This window comes from Rhinolophus sinicus, linkage group LG09 (genome assembly GCF_036562045.2).
Source record: "Rhinolophus sinicus isolate RSC01 linkage group LG09, ASM3656204v1, whole genome shotgun sequence".
NCBI classification, from domain to species: domain Eukaryota; kingdom Metazoa; phylum Chordata; class Mammalia; order Chiroptera; family Rhinolophidae; genus Rhinolophus; species Rhinolophus sinicus.
In genome coordinates, this window is record NC_133758.1 from 85,651,599 (window position 1) to 85,659,538 (window position 7,940).

The following is a 7,940-nucleotide window of genomic DNA, read 5'->3' on the forward strand; positions in this document are numbered from 1 at the left end:
TATCTTTTAACAAGACTTTTGTTCAATAAAAATGGAAATAGTCTCTGTCAAGGGAAACAGATAACGCTAAATATTATTGCCTTGTAAGACATTATCAATTTTCTATCTTATCGTACCCAAGCATCTTATCTAAACATTTCTGTATGAATGTGTGTGTGTGTGCGTCTATACAATCATATGTATGTATAAATAGCTTTTCATATGCTCTTTGAATCTGTTCTAACAGCTTATTGATTTCACATGAATGAGTTCAATAATATTTTGACATGGGTTCATAGTCTATTTGTATGAGAGTCATGATTTTACTTTTATAAAATTATACTTTAACACATATGAATGAATCAATTTTAACTGAATTTTAGTGCTCTTCTGGACTTTATTGTATAATTTTAACCAAGTATTGTGTATAGACCATCAAGATAACATCTTTTAAATTGAAAATTACATGTTTGGTGAAACATTAAATTACTTTGAGATTTGTTATTTCAACATACTTCCTTTTCTTGCCTCAGATTTATGTGCTTTTACATGTTCTTAAAGCTTTATCAAAAAGTTGTATTTTATGATAATTATCAATCAGAAATCATTTCCTCTTCATTTTCATTTAAGTAGCTTGTGAAGAGTGTTTTTAATATTAACATGTGGAAATATACAACATGGCTCTATGTATGTTTTTCATAAAATTTTGGTGGCATCCATATTCAGTAGTAAAAAAAATACATATTTTAGCATAGAGAAATAATAACAGGACATGGAAGGCAGGAGTTTATGTGTACTTCTAGGAATTAAGTAAATAGCTAGGAGATTAATAGCTACAAATTCAACTGCCAGTTTATCACCAATTTCCTGTGAGTCTTAGGAAATCACTAAGCTTTTCAATTCTTTTGTATCATTGTTTGCCAAGTATTGTAATATTTGCAGGTATATGATATGGTAATTAATGAAGTTATAGGCAAGATTTATAAATTGTATAGTCTAGTGGAAAAAAAGTAGTATCAAAAAATATAAATCTTCAAGACCACCATGAGATAGTATTTCACATCCATTAGGATGGCGACTATGAAAAAAACTGTAACAAGTGTTGGCAAGGATGTGCAGAAATTGGAGCCCTTGTACACTGATGGTGGCAATGCAAAATTGTACACTTGCTAGGGAAACAGTTTGGAGGTTCCTCAAAATATAAAAAAATAGAATTAACATATGATCCAGCAATCCCACTTCTGGGCATATATCCAAAAGAATTGCAAGCAGTACCTTATTTGCACACCAATGTTCAAATGTAATAGTAGCATTATTCACAATAGCAGAGAGGTGGAAGCAACACAAACATATGTGATATATACATACAACAGAATAAAGTTCAGCCTTAAAAAGGAAGGAAATCATGTTACATACTACAACATGGACGAGCCTTGAAGACATTATGCTAAGTGAAATAAGCCAGTCACAAAAAGACAAATACTGCCTGATTCCACTTCTATGAGGTACTTAGAGTAGTCAGATTCATAGAGCAGTCAAAGAGTGATTGCCAGAGGCCACAGGGAGGGAGAAATGGGGAGTTGCTTAATGGTTATAGAGTTTCAGTTTTGCAACATAGAAAGTTCTGAAGAGGTATTGCACAATGGTGTGAGTATACTTAACCCTACAGAACTAGGTTTTTTTTTTTAACTACAATTAACTAAAGAAAAAAATACAAATCTTTCTGGATAGGACTTAACTCTATGGCTTTATAAGAAGGCAGCCACATGAGTATAATTTAAGGCTTACCAAAGGATTCTCTTCTCTTTAACCTGTCTTTATGTCTTAAATGTCACCCGTAGAGCATTATACCTGTGGTTATGAGCATATTCTCTATTGGGAGTAAATACCTAACAATTACCTATAATCAAGTATTTACACTTTAAGAACATTAGGTCAGATTGTTGAGAGTAAGCTTTGATAGAATAAGGAAGGGAAAAGAGCAGGAAGGAAGGGGGTCCTTGGCGAAGGGAGAGTCAGAGCCTGGGGAAGCCTGATTGTTTACCCAAAAATTCACCTATTTAACTCCACCTCAGACCTGCAGAAATACTTTCCCTTCCTACTTCCTGTTGCCCTGGGGAAAGTTGCTGTTACCATAGAAAAGAGGGTCTATGTGTGTAACCTATGCATTCCTTTCTAGGGGCAGACAAAAGAAGCATTGTGAGGGAATTAATTTCAAAGCTCCATTAGCATGCTGTTTTTAAGCAGTATTTTTCCTGATTTTAAAGTTAAATTCCTTATTAATTGTTTCTCATTTCCACATCTTCCTTAAGTACAGTTGAGGAACATTATTTTATGATCATTACAAAGGGACCAGAAGTATTGATCTATTTTAAGGTCGATTCAGAACAGACCACTCACCTTTCAGCGTTGTGCTGGAACTTCACTTCTGGAAAAAATTCCATTCTTAATTTGGGATCTTTACACATATGCTTTAAAAAAGGTGGTTACTATGGAAATTGGGGAGTAAATACCGTGGTAATTTTAACAGAAGTGCATACTTGCTATTGCCAAAGCTGGAATAACAATTGAGCGTTTACCAGGGGAATACAGAGCTTTGTATCATAAAGTTGGCTACTTTTTTTTGCCAGGTGTTTCATAACTCTTCAAGTGTATTCCCAATATAGGAACAATATTTTCTGTATTAAAGACAGAAAAATGTTTGTTATTTTGACATAGCAGTATGGTGGTTAGTAAAAAATAATTAAATTAAGACTTGATTTATAGTATTACTTTATGTGTCTACATCTTTCCCTTCTCTTCTGTGTGAGGATTCAAAAGGGCATTCATGAAGGTTTTGTGGGTTTTGGTTTCCTTTATTTTTAATTAAACATTGAAGTGATTCATTATACAAAATTTGGAGAGCAAAGTAAAATATAAAGAAAATGAAAAAAGCCATAAACTCATTATCCTGACTCAATTTTAGTTAATAATATGATGTTTTTCCAGAATTCTTTCTTAAGCATTTTTTTTTAGCATAACTGAGATTATTAAAGTCTTTAATTGCAAGTGCAAAAGGAATTACAGACTCCTTGCTTAAGTGGCTGAGGCACACGTATAAAATGGCTTTGTTCAGTATTTTTTTTACCTTTATTCTTCAGCAATTGGATTTATCCAAGCCATCTATCATTCAGCATTTCTTATTAATAATATGCACTCAGTTTTGCTTTAAAATATTTCTTATTCCCAATATGACATGTAGGACATGTGTAATTTTGGATTTTTAAAAATTTGATTAAGAAATTTTTATTTGATTGATAAATACTTGCTATGGGAAAGAAACCAAGCAATACTCTTGGTACCAGAATGTCAGAGTCTGGATTGAACGGGAAAATACTCACGACTGACAGGGGAGTGTTATGGGATTTAAGATTGCAAGAAGGCATAAGAGATGATGAGAGGAAGCTTCCATGGCTGAAGCTGGGCAACGGTTGTTCCTTTCATCTGTCAGGAGAATGCCCCCAGCTGTGTCTTATGGGGTGGCTTATGAAGTTGTGTATTATGAAATGGTGGGGCTGAAGATGTGTGCAAATGAAAATTGCAAAGAACTATGCAATGCTAGTAATCAGAAAAAGGGTTTCGGACTTACAAGCTTCCATCAAAATGCACCCTTTATAAGAAGACTAGCCATATTAATTGCCTTTTTCTCAGATTACTAATAGATAACATTTACTGAGTACTTACAGTATATCAGGCACAGGACATTTATTATCTCATGAAATCCTCTCAACAGTCCTGTGTGTTAAATAGTGTCATTTTTCTCATTTTAGCAGGGAAGAAACTGAGTTAGAATGTAAATAACGTGTCCCAAGTCAATAGCTAGTTAGTAATGAAATCAGAATTTGAACTTTGGCAATCAGATGTGAGAGCCCACATTGTAATCAATGTTTTGCTGTGTCCCATTTGGAAGATTCAGATCAATAAAACTTCTCAGGACTATAAGCCTTGTTATCAGTCTTTTCTGAAAAAGTAACACCAATTACCAAATGTCAAACATAGAGAGTTTTTGTCAGTATTTGTTTTTAGATATTGGAGGACATGTAAACTCAAAAAATTTTAAGTTGAACTCATTACCTTTTCTCTTTTGAAATGAACTAAAAAGATTACTGGATATCTTCAATGGAAAATTAAGCAGTGGTTGAAGCACACCGTAACTGGTATCCGATTCTATAGGTCCTCTGTACTTTTCGTTGCCTTAGAGCTATTTTACAATTCTTATAAATTGTAGATAACTGATAGCAATGTGAATGATTGCTGTCTAAAATCATGCATATGAATTTTGTCTGGGATAAGTGCAATTGATTTCTGTCTCCCATGGAATAAGCCAGATTTGCAACTATTTGGTAAATTAATTTCAACCTACTTAATCTTTATATAAGTGTGATTCTTTAACTCTCACTTGAATCAATTGTTACATCTATGACTCCATCATTAATTAATGAGTAAAATAAAATCTTTGGCAGGTGTCCATGTTATATTTATATGAGAGTCATGATTATATCCTCTTTCAAAACCTCAAACTTCCTTTGCTTCTTTTACTCCAATCAATTTCCATATTCTATACATCCTATCTCAGATTTATTGTAATCCTCTCTTTTCTGTTTCATTTTCCTTGCCTAGGCCCTCATCATCTCATCAATTCCCTGTATCAGAAGTCTAATTGACATATAAATGTTTGCTGCATAAATGCATGAACACCCAGGTTTGGGATTGGGATTATAATAGTTATTGTCACTGATGGGAAATAGCAAGAGATACCAGGATGGGAAATAGCAAGAGATAGCAAGAGATGCCAGGACTGTAGAAAGGCTTCTCTTTCAAAAATGTTTCTGAAATATGGTTTCATTGATACTTCTTTTTCTGATAAAACATTTCATTGCAATACGCACATTCCAAATTTCAACAATAGTACAACTGCTCTCGCACCCAAAATTCAACTGGCTTTGCCTTGGCTTGATATCTGATTACAGCTCCCCTTTCACTTCCATTTCTTTAGGAATGGCTGGGTAACACCAAATAGTTTGTTCATCACCTGAAATTTATACTATTGGGATATTCTAATGAACAGTAACCCGTTTAGCGGTTTCTTATTTTTTAGGCTTGATAATAGGATTGGGTTTGACTGGTAGTAATAGCGGATGAAGAAGGCGCATCATCAACGTATAAAATTTCCGTTGCTATTCAGCATATTCAATACTTTAAGCTCCTCTTCCTCTAAAGAATATTCCTCAAAAATGTCTGTTGTCCAAAGCTATTGCTTGTTGTTCTTGTTTTCCAAGTATTTCCTCTGGTAGGTGCCAATTTCAATGTTCCTTCTTGTATTTTCTTGTGGTAATGTAAACAGCATAAACCATAGCCCAGAATTTCCACACATAATCTGAATATACTAATTTAAGAGTGAAAAACATGACCTATGTAAATAAAGGTATCTCAGGATGATACCTTGAACCTCTGTTCAGAATCTAGAAGTCACGTGAAGGGGCAGGTAGAAAAAGAGGTTCCCACAAGTAAGTTCTGACACTGGAGGAGTGCTCAACAATTACCTAAGATGATACTGAAAGTATCCTCAAATCACCCTGTTTCCTGAGTTTCTTTACACATACAAAATGATTAAAAACAGTACTCTTTGAAATGCCCAGAAGCCATCCCAGTACTTGCTTAAGTGTCATAAAGAACAGAAAGCTTTAATGTTCTTGAAAGTCCCAGGTAGATTGAATTTACCGTTAGCAAAATGTTTTGAATTTATGAGCACCAGAGGCTGGAGAAAAAGAAAGGGGATTTATCTCATCCAATTTAAGTTGAAACTGCAAAGGCTATATGTGTGTCTATTTTCAACTACCACATTGTTACTATATAAACATTACTAAGAAAGTTCATTTTTATTTAGATGCCTTATAAAATGGATACTCTGTCAAAATACTCTCCTGAAACAAATAATTTAAAAATTCAAATAATGTAAAAACAATAATGTAAAATTTTAAAATCGAGCTACTTCAATATTTTTTAAAACATGGCACTTTACCACAGATATGAATTTTATGAATACATAGACACAGAATATATGTGTATCTCTATCAGAAACTTTTCCCTTTTTATTAAGAATTATTTTATAAAATTGTGGGTTATTTTTTTCACTAACATAAACCTATTATTAGCTTTCATTAGTAAAATTATCTATAAACTAGTACATAATTACACAACCCAACATTTTTAAATACTTTTTTACTTATGAACTCTCCAAATGTTTAAAAATCATTTTATCCATTTTTGTATGGTATACAGTAAAAAAGTGAATTTAAGTGAAATATTTTTATATTAGCATATCAACAAAGAACACAATATCATATTTGTTTAAAATAGTAATTTTAATATATAAGATATTTAAAATGTTAATATCTAATAATATTTAAATATATAAGGATAAATTTATACTCCTTCCTATTCAGTAAAAAAAAGCAAAGGTGCTTGAATTCCACTGAATTAGTTATGTAAAACAAAGCCTACTTTGTCAAAAATAATACTCAAAATTAAATATGTTTCATTTTGGGACTGAATGTATTTTTTAAAAATATGTTAATGTGTAACTAAACATTATGCATCAAAAGGAGCAAAAATGCCTTTCATGACCTTGTAATTTTAGCATATTCTGCAAAAACTAAACTGGTTTGTTTAAAAAAGAATCACTTTTTTTCTTAATTGATGAAGGAAAAGCAGTGTTTTGAGGCTATTTCTAAAGATTTTTCCACAAATAAAATAATTGCTTTGGGGTACGGTAATTATTTCACAATACATGGATTACACATAATGTTTTCTCATTTTTAACATACGTGTTTTAAGTCCTTCTCTTGAAGAACTGTTTTAGAATATAGCTTCTGATCTGGTGAAGAATATTTTTTGTATGGTAACAACCAAAGAAGCAGAACTGCCTGCTTCATAGTATGAGTAAATTGATGAGATTGATTTGTGACAGTAATTAACAACATCAAAATTGAGGAGAATAAATTTCTCCATTGTGGTATAATATATAACTTTTTCATAACAAGTTTATCAATATTTTTCTCTGGATAAGATTATATCATGGACAACGAAGGCATTAACAGATCTCTTGAGCCTGTCAATTTATTTTGCATAATGTAGAATCTCGGAAAATTTTATTTGAACATTTTATCTGTAGAAAATTATCATTTTATTTGACAATTCTTCCCATGGATTTCTTATAATAATGATGACTAATTCAGAAACATAAAATATATCAAACCAATCTAAAATATTTCTGGCATCTCTCTTTTTATAAAACAAATATGTAAATAGTTGTGATTTTCCAGGGACCTTTGAGAAATCTCAAAGGTAATTTTAATTTTAAAAGACATCTAGTGCTTATTTTGGCAGCACATATACTACAATGGGAATTATATAGAGAAGATTAGCATGTACCTGCACAATTACGACTTGCAAATTTGTAAAGTGTTCCATGTTCCAACAAGTGATATTGGAAAAACTGAGTATTCACACACAAAAGAATGAAGTTCAACTCTTACCTTTTACCATATACGAAAGATTAACTTAAAGTGAATTAAAGATCTAAACATAAAAGTTAAAATTGTAAAACTCTTAAAAGAAAACATATAAGAAAAGCTTTGTAAGGTTGGATTTGGCAGTGGTTCTTGGATATGACACCAAAAACACAGGCATCAAAAGAAAAAATAGATAAGTTGGACGACAACACAATTGAAAACTTTTGTGCCTCAAAGGACATTACCAACAGAGTGAAAAGGAGACCCATGAGATGGGAGAAAATATTTGCAAATCATGTATCTAATTAGGGGGTAGTATCCAGAATCTATGAACAACTCCTACAACTCAACAACAACAAAAAAACAACTAGATTTTTAAATGGGCAAAGGAATTGAACAGATAATTCT

The 7,940-nt window shown here is 32.1% G+C and overlaps 1 non-coding gene across 1 annotated transcript; it reads left to right on the forward strand.

Moving 5' to 3' along the window:
- Positions 1-7,391: 7,391 nt before the first annotated feature.
- On the forward strand, positions 7,392-7,497 carry LOC141567070 (U6 spliceosomal RNA). Its single transcript, XR_012489465.1, has one exon. It is a non-coding gene; the product is annotated as a U6 spliceosomal RNA (small nuclear RNA).
- Positions 7,498-7,940: the final 443 nt, after the last annotated feature.